The following is a 12,142-nucleotide window of genomic DNA, read 5'->3' as shown; positions in this document are numbered from 1 at the left end:
AGTTACCCCAATTATCAGTATCAGTATCAGGTTATAAAGGTTAATATCTTAATGATGTCTTGTGAACAACTAATTCCATACCTATACCGACAAGTTATCGATACAGTCATATGAACATTTTGTCAAGCCCTAGCGTAAAGTAACACTTTAGGTTTTTACACAAAATATTCTAAATTATTGACTAATATCATGAAATATTAACACACAATTGAAGACAAACTTATAATGAACTGTATAAATTGGCTTTTTACACTTTTTATGCTGTTAATTTGATAAAATATCGTTACGAAAATTTCGCTACGATTATCATAATTACCTGTGAAATGAGTATTTCCCTGGGATTTTGGCCCTGAAACACTACAACCCGGCACACAACATGACACCATCGTCACTAAATTACTTAATATTTATTTTTGTTTTTGATTCTCGTATATTTTTAACGTTAAAAAATACGGCAATATGATCTTGGCCGCCTCGGCCGCCTTCGAATTCAAAAAATGGTTACGTTTTCTCATATGTAGTCTGCCTCTTTCACACTCGTGGCTTGTTCATATACGTGATGGCTTCCCTTTCGCACACTTCATCTGTCTGTCAAGCGAAGCGTATGACAAGTCTCTGGTGGATAGAGTGAAATATTATGGTACCATCGAGCTGATCTGATGATAGACCGGAGGTAATCACAGAATTCTGTGATAAAACAACGCAATGATTATTAGTTGCCTGTTGAAAGGAAAATACAATAACCAGTCAAAGTTTGTATCAAAACATATTTTATTGACAAAAAACTTATTTTATATTTAGAAAGGTTTTTGTGGTTAATATTAATACTAGTGACTATGAGCTGTAGACCTCGCGAATCATAATAATTTCCCCCTTTTTGAAAAATTGGCAATAACTGAATCAAGTAAAAAGTACAAAAACCTTAATTATAGAACCTGCTCACAAAATTCACGAAAAACGGTCGAGAAATGGTTCTTCACTTGGTTCTCTACAGATTGATCTAGTTAAATAGGTTTTGTAAAATTACACCAATCGTAACTTTCAGCTAACATAGTAAGGTTAGGTTAGACTAGACGACGAGAGAACACTATCACACACCATCATCATCATATATTTAAGAGTTACACTCGTGTCGGTGGAGCGATTTCCATGTGTGTCGGTCCTCTGCCTTCTCCTTGACAGCCTGATACGACACGACGTTGAGTTTTTCCTTTACTTGATCGATGTAGGTTCTCCTTGGTCTCCCCCACCGTCTCCTTGCCTCAACTCTCCCTTCAATTATGTTCTTGATATATTCGTCGTGTCGTAGCAGGTGTCCAAGCATCTTTTCTCTTCTATTTTCTATGGTTCTCAACAAACTTCTCTTCTCTCCTACCATGCGTAAAACCTCTTCGTCACACACTATATAAGCAATTTAATAGTTTAATCACATGTACAAACAATTGGAACTGTTATCTTTAGCTAAATAATAATCAAACCTAAACAATTAATTATAAAGGATTTATTAGCTAAGAACATAACCAATTTCGTAATTAATAGCATGTTTCCTTGTCACGTCTCTCGACAAACTTAGACAGGCAATTTGAGTAATCGGATAACGGCCTCACCACCGAGCGGTTTGACATCATCATCAACTTTGAGATCAAACCATGGATAGTAACTTTAATATTAATTAATAACATCTAACTACGACCATTTTATATTAATGGTACTCGTATACGTATGATAGTGTAACCTTGAATCAATCTGAAAATAAATTCTAAAGTAATTTGAAAGATCTCAAACTGTATTTTTGACTGACCTGACATTTTGTGAATTTTACTGGAGAGCATATTAAAGTGTTATTCTTGAAATAAATATTATAACTTTTTACAAGTTTATTTAGTACGAAGCGTCCTGTGAACGTATCATTTCTTATTCTCGGGTTAATATTATTATTCTTTAAAGTTAAAACAAATAAAATTTTAAAATTTATTAACATGCTCATCGTTTTTGAGCTTCTCCTGGGTTATTGATTTAAGCAACGGACATTGCAGGTATATTTAAGTATTATTTTATTGTGACTGATTCTATAACTGATGCATAGTTTCATTTTGGTTTAACAAGCATTAAATTCGTCAGATCGCCGTGAACGTCAGCTCAATCGACACAGAAATAAACGCCAAGTCCAACGATATATCTAACTCAATTTCTACTAAAGGTTCTGCATTTCCACCTCCGATATGAATATTGACATAAACTAATTTATTTATTATTTTCTATCCGATGAAATCAATATTTATTTTTCTCGTACAATAAAGTGTTTATTACTTTCTTACTTAAAAAGCTATAAGAATGGAAAACAGCTGAAGTTACATTTACAACAGTTGAACACGAGAAAAGCATAATAAGTACTCAATCTCTTTGGGGAATGTCAAGTCAGCACAATAAGTTCCCAGGTGGCTGCTGGCCATTCTTGCAAAATATTTTTGTTTCTTAGTTAAAAATATTTAACATTTTGGAGAAATATTGCGCTTCCAGTACGAGGAAATTTAATGTTATCAATAGGTATCAAATGAAACATTGTCACTTTTATGATCTAAATCTAAAAAAAATACGTATAATAATGACAGAAAACTTCTAGAAATAATCCACTCAATATAATTTCCACACGAAAAAGAAACCCTTATTTACAAATGTTAAACACTTTTATACGAAATAACAAGGGCACAATTACATCGTTAATAAGGTTTCGGTTTTAATGGGGTTGTAAAAATGCTGTCTCAAGTAACAATTAAGTTTAATTTCTCATAAAATTTCCGTGGGAATAGCTTAGTTTCTTGGAGGCTTTGACGGTAATATTATAACTAAACTGCCCAAAATTGCTTTTGTGATTTGAAATTCGGGTTGGTGCATCCGCAGACGAATGGCTAAATTGGCGCTGCATGCAGGTACTCTGATTTTTAAGGTGACTTCGTGTTGGATTTTTGCAACACAGCTGCGTTACTGTTGCGGCATTACTGCTGTGGCAACGTGGGCGCTGTCACTGTCAATTTTCTTGATAAAATGAGTGACAGATTGAACGTTCTAATCGCAACAGTACCTATAGATCGTGTCATTCACGAAAACGCGTGCCGTAACTCGTATTGTCAGGTTATTGAAGGTTAGATTTGACAAATCTGCGCGTCATCGTGGATGACAAGAACTATAATGCGGTTAAGAACGTCACTCATTTTATCCAGGACATTGAGAGCGACAACGCCCGCGTCAATGTCGCAACAGTAATGCAGCTGCAGTCACCTTCAGTAATGTCCCCTTAGGAAAACCAAGCGTCACAATACATGCGATTTGTAGGTATTTGATGTCAGTTAAACGAGTTTTATACGGGCAAAGAGCAGAGGTTAATATAAAATAAATTCGAATCAAAATGTAAGTCTCAAAATACACTTGCCTACGAGTACTAAATTTATGCACACCTCGAATTTTAAAATACACCTTGTGCTGGACACAGAACAAAAAAATTATTAGACGACAGTATACAGTGAATAAAGCTTAAATAAAAATTAAATAAACTAATGACTAAAACTAAACTGCTTATACCTTGTTTATAAAACTTAAAATTGACTTAAAAATTAATTTATAAATAAAAAATGCTCCCCAGGTCGCTATCATGTCGCTTTCTAAATCTAATAAAAATTAATCTCAATTCGTATAAGAGCTGTAATAATTGTGTAGTATCATTCAATAAAGCCACTTAAAAAAAAACTGGAGCTCCTAGCAATAGGCACTGAAAATAAAACCTGTCCGATAGCTCGCAAAGATCCCGGAAAATATCTCTTCCTGAAGATGATGCTACAATTCACAGGAAAATGCACTTACTCATGAGCTGGAAAGGCAGTGGTATAAGGCAAAGGCTAATAATTTGAAATTTACTTATTAATTACTTACAAGTTTTTATTTCGTAATATAGTTATCTCTGGTATTTATTGAAAAATGTTGATTACATTTGTAAATAGCTTATTAAGCATAATTTCGTATACAATTAATAATTTTGAAATACGACAGAGTTATTGGTGTGATATGTTGCATTATTATATCGATGTGTAGAACTATACCTTTATTAAAAATTTACAAATTACGAAAGTTTATGTTTTATTCAAATATAAGCTAAACCGATAACACGTTACTACTTTGTATTTGTAGTTATTTGAAGGGGCTATATTAAATGAATATTTTGGTGACTTAAAAAGAAATCGAAAACGACTACTACTTGTATTAAATATTGAATATTTGATTCTGAATGCGGCCCAAGGACAAAGCAGCGTGTACTGGTCAACCGCAGATAAGTCTAAGCCTCAACTTGCTAGGATCACAAACTCAGACGGTACTAGTTTTAAGTACAATTTGTAGGTGCAGTTTCAACGCAACTTTAATTGAGTTTACATGTACCGGCAGAGGTTTTAAGACGTTGTTTGAGTTGAGCTTTTACACAAGTGAGAACAGACTGCAGAATTTATGTTAGGATGTGGTAAATAAAATACGCGACAACGTATTTTGTCGTAGATATTTGATATAGTTTTAGTTTTACAGTAATGTTCAGGGGGCCGATTTTTTTATTTCGAGTACTCGATTTCGTCACTCAAAAATCTGTGGAAAACGGCAAATTGATACTCTTGAAATACGAGCAATATAAATAAGGAATCTAGTGGAATCTAAATGCCTAGTAGTGGAGATATATTGAAAGGAATCACAAGAAATCGAGCGCTCGAAATTCAAAAATCACTCCCAGATTATAAACTTCTTAAACTTTTAAATTTAAATTGTTTGGGGCTGTTTTGTCAGTTATATTTCAATTAGTTTTGGAGATCAAGATCATATAAAGGTTTTCCAGAAATATGATTGGAATTTCTTCCAAGTGTGTGTAGTATTTGTGTGTGACCAGGTTTGTCCACTTAAAATACGTGATTTAAAAAAGGATAAAGGCTTCTATATGATAAATTACAGCCAGCTGCTCGTTCTTTTGCTAGTTTTTTTTTAATAAAATGACCATTGCGATTTAAACAAGCAAATGTAATGTACAACACAAAAAAGGGCGGCAGTCCGGATCCGTACCCAGGTCCCCCATTTAATGGCCCCTGTGCTAAGGTAAAGTTTTTTTATAGGATTGCTATTCTTTTTTTATAGGATTCTAACAACAGATCGTTTAATATGAATAATAATTGTATTTGCAGAAGCTGTATTTATTCCGGTACGGTGGATTGTCTCCAAGGCTAATAAGTAATTAAACTCCATACAAAGGCACATGTGTTTCTTTGTTCGCAAAAATACAAGGACGTTAGGAAACGTAATTCAATTAAGTGCCACGTAAGATAGACAGTGCTGTCTGCAATAAAGCTTTTATTTTACATTCTTATATAATAAAAAGTATAGGTATCTGTAATTAAGCTTGAAAGGATTTTAATAATATTCGGATAAAATGAGGAATCTTAATTGGTTTTTAGAAAATATTATCGTAAAACTTTCAAGCTTAAATACCTTTTATAAATATTTGATGTTTTAGACAATGGACTGCCATTAAAAATGGAGTGCCATTAAAAATGTCAGTAAACAGAGTACTCTTTATTGACTTTTTTATTGAACAGGATTTTATACGGCGCATACTACTACATAGTATGTTTAACAGAATTCCCAAATCACTAAACACCGTATTCCGTTCATTTCCAAACGAACATTCCGTTCTCAGATCAAGAGTAAAACATCATCAAATATATGTGGGAGAGCATATGTGAATATATGTGAGTGTTCTTATAAATATAACAACATTTGCCGATATTTAGTATCTCGATTTTTAAGATCGTTTTCTATATAACCATCTGAATTGTTCTATAAAATGCAAGAATAATATTAGACAGGCATGATTATGAAAGTTCATAATTATAAAAGCTCACATAAGGAACTGGCCCTTATTCACTTCATTTGTGAACGAAATATTTAAGTCAAAAGCCTGTGAAAGCCTGTAACTTCCATGCATACTACATCATGTGCTTTTTATTTGCAATAGTAAAATGTCATGTTTGGGAAAACAGTTTCACCATAATCTGCCTCCAAAATGGACAAATGCACTTCAATCCAAAAGAATTTCGTTTCGGCCTCCTAGCTTAGCCGGTAGTGACCGGGTTGCTTACGCATTTCCGTTTTTTGCGTGTTTACCACCAATATTTGTACCGATGAAAGTAAATAACAGTATGTATAATTATTGTCGACTATTTTTTATTTGTTTATGAAATGAATTGAAAACCTTTATTTCAGGCAACTAGAGGCCCATAGATAATGATAGATGTTTATAATTATTGATAGTGTGAGACAACAGTCAGTCTAACCAGTTTAGGACTTTGTGAAATTCAACCCCTAGAGGGGTGTAAATGGGGTTCATAGTTTTCAACACTTCCAGGCAAAAGAAGTCATGGGTGGAGGTTAGTTTGCACGAGGGATCTGAAATATTTGGGAAGATCTTTGGATCCAAATCCCGATAATTTCATACATTTCGGATCCGGATTGCAAACCCTAGTAAAATACAAAATCACAGAAAATCGGATTAAGTTGGTTTATTGCACAATTAACGTTTTAATGGCACTATGCCAGTATTTTTAAATTTAACGCATACACGTTAAACCGCGGTTTTAATTATAGTAACTATACAGTTACTGTAATTAAAACCTCTATTAAGGTTTGAGAACAATTTAAAGTTTTAAGTGTACCCATAACAGTGTGACGACAATGTATATTTAAAGTTTTATGTATCATAATGCGTACCTACAGTCATCACACACTACTCAAAAACTATTTAACTACTTGTTGTTTATTTTGTAACGATTATATTACAACCAAGTTTATGAATCAGGCCGCTTACTCCCATTGGTCGTGTGAACGCACGAGTAGAGTTTTCCTCTATACCAGTCCAATTTTCTTATTTCTTGACAGCAATATATGTCATCGGCGAGGCCATTTTATACTAGACGCCTGTAATTCATGTAATTCAAAGTCCGTGTTCGGTAAGCAATTGAAATGCAGCTGCTCTGCGGTAGCCGGTATGTAAGGGTATAAAAACATTACCATTCTAGCCTAGCGTTGGCAATAGCGATAAAAAGTTATGTAATAGCTAGTGCAGTTAAGTATATCAGTTCTACATCAAAAATAATTTAGGTATTCTAAAGATTACGTACGGCTTATCATTACAGAAGACGACCGGTTTGGCCTAGTGGATAGTGGTCCTAATGCCTATTTAGCCGATGGTCCTGGGTTCGGTTCATGTAGTTGTGTGATGAGCACAGATATTTGTTCCTGAGTCATGGATGTTTTCTATGTATTTAAGTATTTGTATATTATATACATCGTTGTCTGAGTACCCACAACACAAGCCTTCTTGAGCTTACCGTGGGACTTAGTCAATTTGTGTAAGAATGACCCCTATAATATTTATTATTATTTATTTATTACCTATATTATCTTCATTTTCATTCGCTTTAAAAAACAAGAATATTCTTAAGTAAAATTTAATGTTAAACAAATTAAGTATAAAAAGAAATACGCAAAATGGGTGACATTGAAATTAAAAATTAAAACATTCCTGTTTTACCCAAGCGTAAAGCAAAACATCAAAGAATGCCTTTCGTTTTCCAAATTTATCAAAAGCTTTGAACAAGACAAAGCGAGGTTAAATTGGAGGTTAAATTCAGTCATATTCTGTTTTTATTTTAATTAAACATTATGGAAATTGTAATTAAAATGTTGATTGTGAAGGAGAGAAAGGTGAGGTATGGATTGTGGTAATTAGGCGAGAGGGCGTTGCCGGTGAAGGCAAGACGCGCTCAAACTCTTGCCAAGGTTTTGTTCAATCGCCCTCTGTAGGCATGTTAGGCTACGTCTGTTTAGCGACGATAAGCGGGACGTGTAACTATTATATTCATTCATTATACAGTACAATTATAAAGAGCAGAAGCAAGATGAGGTTACTTTTTTTCTTTTACAGAATTTATAACAGGGGGCCGATTTTTGAATTTCGAGTGCGCGATTTCTTGTAATTCCGTTCAATTTATCTCTACTACTAAGCATTTAATTGGCAATTCTACTAATATAATTAATACAATTTCTATTGCTCGTATTTCTAAAATATCAATTCACCGTTTTCCACAGATTTTCGAGTGACGAATTCGAGCGCTCGAAATTAAAAAATCAGCCTGTCTTCTCTTTAATTCCATACTCTCCAAAATAGTAAAAAAATGTTATACATCGCAGTCAAAAAATGTAACAGTTGGCAGTTAAGACTAGAAATGGGTTTAGCGGGAATTAGGCCGATCTGAAACTTTGGTATTGAATGTTTCTGTCAAAATCTCACATTTTATTAACAAGCTTTTATAATTGACTTAACTTTTATCGGTCAACAGAACAGAATTTTAAGGTGATTAAGATTCATTAGCTTCAGTTTCGTTATTTTTTTACAAAATTTCTCAGTGTCCTCTCCAAAATAAATAATTATAAAATAACTGCTGCGGTTTTAACACATTATTTTTGATTAGGTAGAACACGTAGTAAATTCAGTATGTGGCGCAGTGACCCGAAGTAGATCTTGACCTCCGACATCAAAGACCGCCTGCATTTCTGTCCAGCCGTTTGTTTTGTACGAAACTTTTATTATTATTTGCATTGTAAAACGACATTTTTTTCCTAAAATCAGTAAATAGTGAAATTATGGAAAATGTATAAGTGTACAGATAATAAATACACTTACAAATGTAAAGCGCGAGTGAGATATAATTTCATTTACAATTACACTAAGAGCTAGACTCGGATTTGTGAAAAAAGTGTGATTTTTTCTGGCAAATGGCGAATGTATGATAATTGTAAGGGCAGAATTCAAAGGGCTTGTTACCACCAGCACCACCAACGGCACCAGTTTTCAGCCTGGCACCATCGGGTTTCTAGAAGCCTACGAGCACCACTACAGGGATCTGAAGTCAAACTGCGGTCTAATAATTATGCATACAACACAGTTCTAGAGATCCTGGTCTAGTAAAACCAACAGTTGTTTAAAAATGAGAACTTACGACGCGGAAAAAGCATCAACGCCCCATCGCTTCCACCTAGGCGTGACTCCTCCGGAGAGGCACTTACTGAAATCGAGCCCGCGACGCCATCGTAAACATCTGCCTAAGTTTTGGCTGCCGTTATTGGTTTAGGATTATTCTTATAGCACCATTGGACTATATTGGATTTGAATTCTGTATTGTTGTTGTATGGGACAAGTGCGCCATTACTGATCTTTGAAATTATAAAGTTTGGATGGACGGATTTGCCTGATACCCAAATTTGTAGGTATGTAAGTAGTTATATTTTTTAAAACCTCTCTGTACTGCTACAGATTTTAATGTTTTTAATTGAATATGCTTTTCATTTTTACTTAAGTTATTGTAATAATTAAAATTGACGCAAAGCAAAGATTTTTCCATTTAATGTCTAATTGAAACGTACCTTTTTCAAATATTATAATTTTTTTTTATTCAATATTGTTTTATGGAAGACAATACTACTACCTTTTGCTATTATTTACCTAAAACCTCATTGACTTTATAACTAAAGCATTGTCTGTGAATTATTTAGGGGTGAAATGATCTAGGTCGGAATTGATGATAATTTTATTCAAAAGCGTCTTATTGTTGCTTGCTTATATAACAAACAGTATAAAAGCACATGATAAATTACAATAAACAGGAAAACAAGACTAATATTTTGGTTAGCATATTATGTATTATTATTTTTGTATGTATAGCTATTTAAAAAGACAAAGACTATTAATTTATTGCTAAGTTAATATTTTTAATTAATATTTTACTTGTAAGTTTGGTAAAATACATAATGATACAGCAGAACGCAGAGTTTGTATGAAATATTGCCGCTCACGTTAAAGACGTCTACGTAGATTTCAATTCTGATACGAAACCTGCGACATAAACTCTACATTGTTGATCCGTGCCGTAACCAGGGACATTACTCCACCCTTTTATCCAGGAAGCTTACACATCACTAAAAAGACGTTTCGTTTTATAGGCCTGACTCATCATTTGCTGTAAGCTGTATGGTATATAAGCCTAACTTGCTCTCCGAGTCGTAGCTTGTTAGTTGTCATTGTTTTATGTATGTCTAGCCAGAAAATATATGATACCTACCTTTTAACAAATGCATCATTGGTATATTGAAGATCGAACAAAAAACAGTGTAGATATATTTATAATTTAGATGGATGAATAATCCATTAGTAAGTTATATCACACCATAATTATGAAAACGAATATTACCATTAAATTAAAGCATGATTTCAAAATATACGCCTGGTACATGTTTCTTTAAATGACATGAAGCTACTTTGTTAGTTAGTTGATGGGATACATATATCTTTTATATATTGAGATGTATGTTCTTGGCATAAACTTGTTGACTAAGTAGAAACTTTACACGAGAACAGCTGAAGTTATGCTGACATAACGAAGCTAAGTTCCTGTGGTGTAACTTATCTAACTCAAATAAATATCAGGACAAAATCTCATTAACTTCTTAACGTTATAAAGTGTTGTTTACGCTGCTTATCTCCAACATTAATATTAGCAGCAGGATCAACTCTTAAAAGTTAATTATGGGAAAACTTTATTAGATGTTCGAAGCCATTATGGTTTAAAAATGACAAAGTACTAAATAAAATAATTTTTTTTAGACTTCTAGTCGATAGATAACATAACAATCATAAACATTTTTAGCTCAAGGATGGGTTGTAGATTTTTCTGTTATTGGATTTCGCTGGAAACGTCTTACGTCATATACGAAGTAGGTAATTATGAGAAAATGAAGCGTCTTTCAGGATATGGAATATTTACAGTCTGTGGGTTCCTAAGATAATACATATTTGTGAATTCTATAAATCATTACTTGCCATAAAATTGTACACTGTAAAATTAACGCGTAACTGTACTTAGAAAGTGGAGTTTTGATTAATGGGAACACAAAAAGGAACCCTATTTAATGTTATAAAATAAATACAAATTTACGAATTTTATTGTACCTACCTAATTGCTGCTATTAAATTAAAATAATATTATGATTGAAAATTGAACTTCGATTTCTAAAGTTTTAAAACTGGTATGCAACAATTATAAATGTAAACTTAAGCAAACTCTAAAGTCAACCACGATTTAACTTTATCGAAAAACAAAAAAATTGTCTATGAAATGTAACTGGCACTATAAAGTCTTCCAAAATTAAAAGCGAATTTTAAAAGAGGAACGTTATTTTTTGTAAGCTCGCGCCGGTTAGGCGGCGCGCCCGGCCAAAGACGCGGGCGGCCAGGTCGGCATTTGGGCGGATACTGCCATGCCGCAGGAGCCTGCGTCACAGTCGCTGGACCTCGACACCTTTTTGCGGGACCCTAATTAATTACAGTCGTGACGCTGACGCTTCTCGCGAATGATGAGCTCACATGAAGACCGATCTATTTTCGAGGATGTGATTTCTTTTTGCTCCCTGAGATTTGGATTTGGCACTCAGTTGCAGATGGGGCGGCTTAACGAAGCTTGTGTAGCCCTTTATAATATCCGTTTTGGAATTGGTTTTGATGAAGCAGGGATTATGTACATTCTTGAAAGTAGCGTCTCAGACTATGCGTATTACCATTCTCTGATAGTTTACCAGAAAGATAAATGTTCCTATATACAGAAAAATTAAACTAATGTACGTATATACATACTTTTAGACACGAATTGTCGTGATATATTTCTATTGTGAAAAGTATTATACTTTAAGCTTGTATTTTCATACGCTAATGATGTTGATTGTACTACTTTAATTTAAAAAATTAAAAATATATATTTATATTGTTATATATGCTATTAGATGTAAACTGTATAGCTGATACTGAAATTAGGTACTAATAGACTATAAACGACAATATTATTAATCATCATTTTTGAGAATACCTACGATTACCGAACCAAATATTAGCATCCCAAAATGTAAAACACGAAGAGCGGGAGTTTAATCTAAATTAAAAATCCAAGTGATAATAATTTAATTTAGTCACGTATAAATTCTGAGAGAACGAACGCGCAGTTTTAATCTA

General features: G+C 33.5%; 1 protein-coding gene across 4 annotated transcripts in view; it reads right to left on the bottom strand.

Annotated features, from left to right (window-relative positions):
* LOC133519711 (uncharacterized) overlaps window positions 1-11,860 on the bottom strand; it is a 66,527-nt gene extending 54,667 nt beyond the window's left edge. For 2 of the 4 annotated variants that reach the window (XM_061853770.1, XM_061853774.1), the window contains exon 1: window positions 11,094-11,860. The gene's annotated coding sequence lies outside the window, so the exon portion shown is untranslated. The remainder of the gene's footprint in view (window positions 1-11,093) is intronic. The other 2 variants (XM_061853772.1, XM_061853771.1) reach the window with 1 other exon arrangement.
* Between the last annotated feature and the right edge of the window lie 282 nt (window positions 11,861-12,142).

Source organism: Cydia pomonella, chromosome 7 (assembly GCF_033807575.1).
Source record: "Cydia pomonella isolate Wapato2018A chromosome 7, ilCydPomo1, whole genome shotgun sequence".
Classification (NCBI taxonomy): Eukaryota; Metazoa; Arthropoda; class Insecta; order Lepidoptera; family Tortricidae; genus Cydia; species Cydia pomonella.
This window is presented reverse-complemented; position numbering and strand designations above follow the sequence as displayed.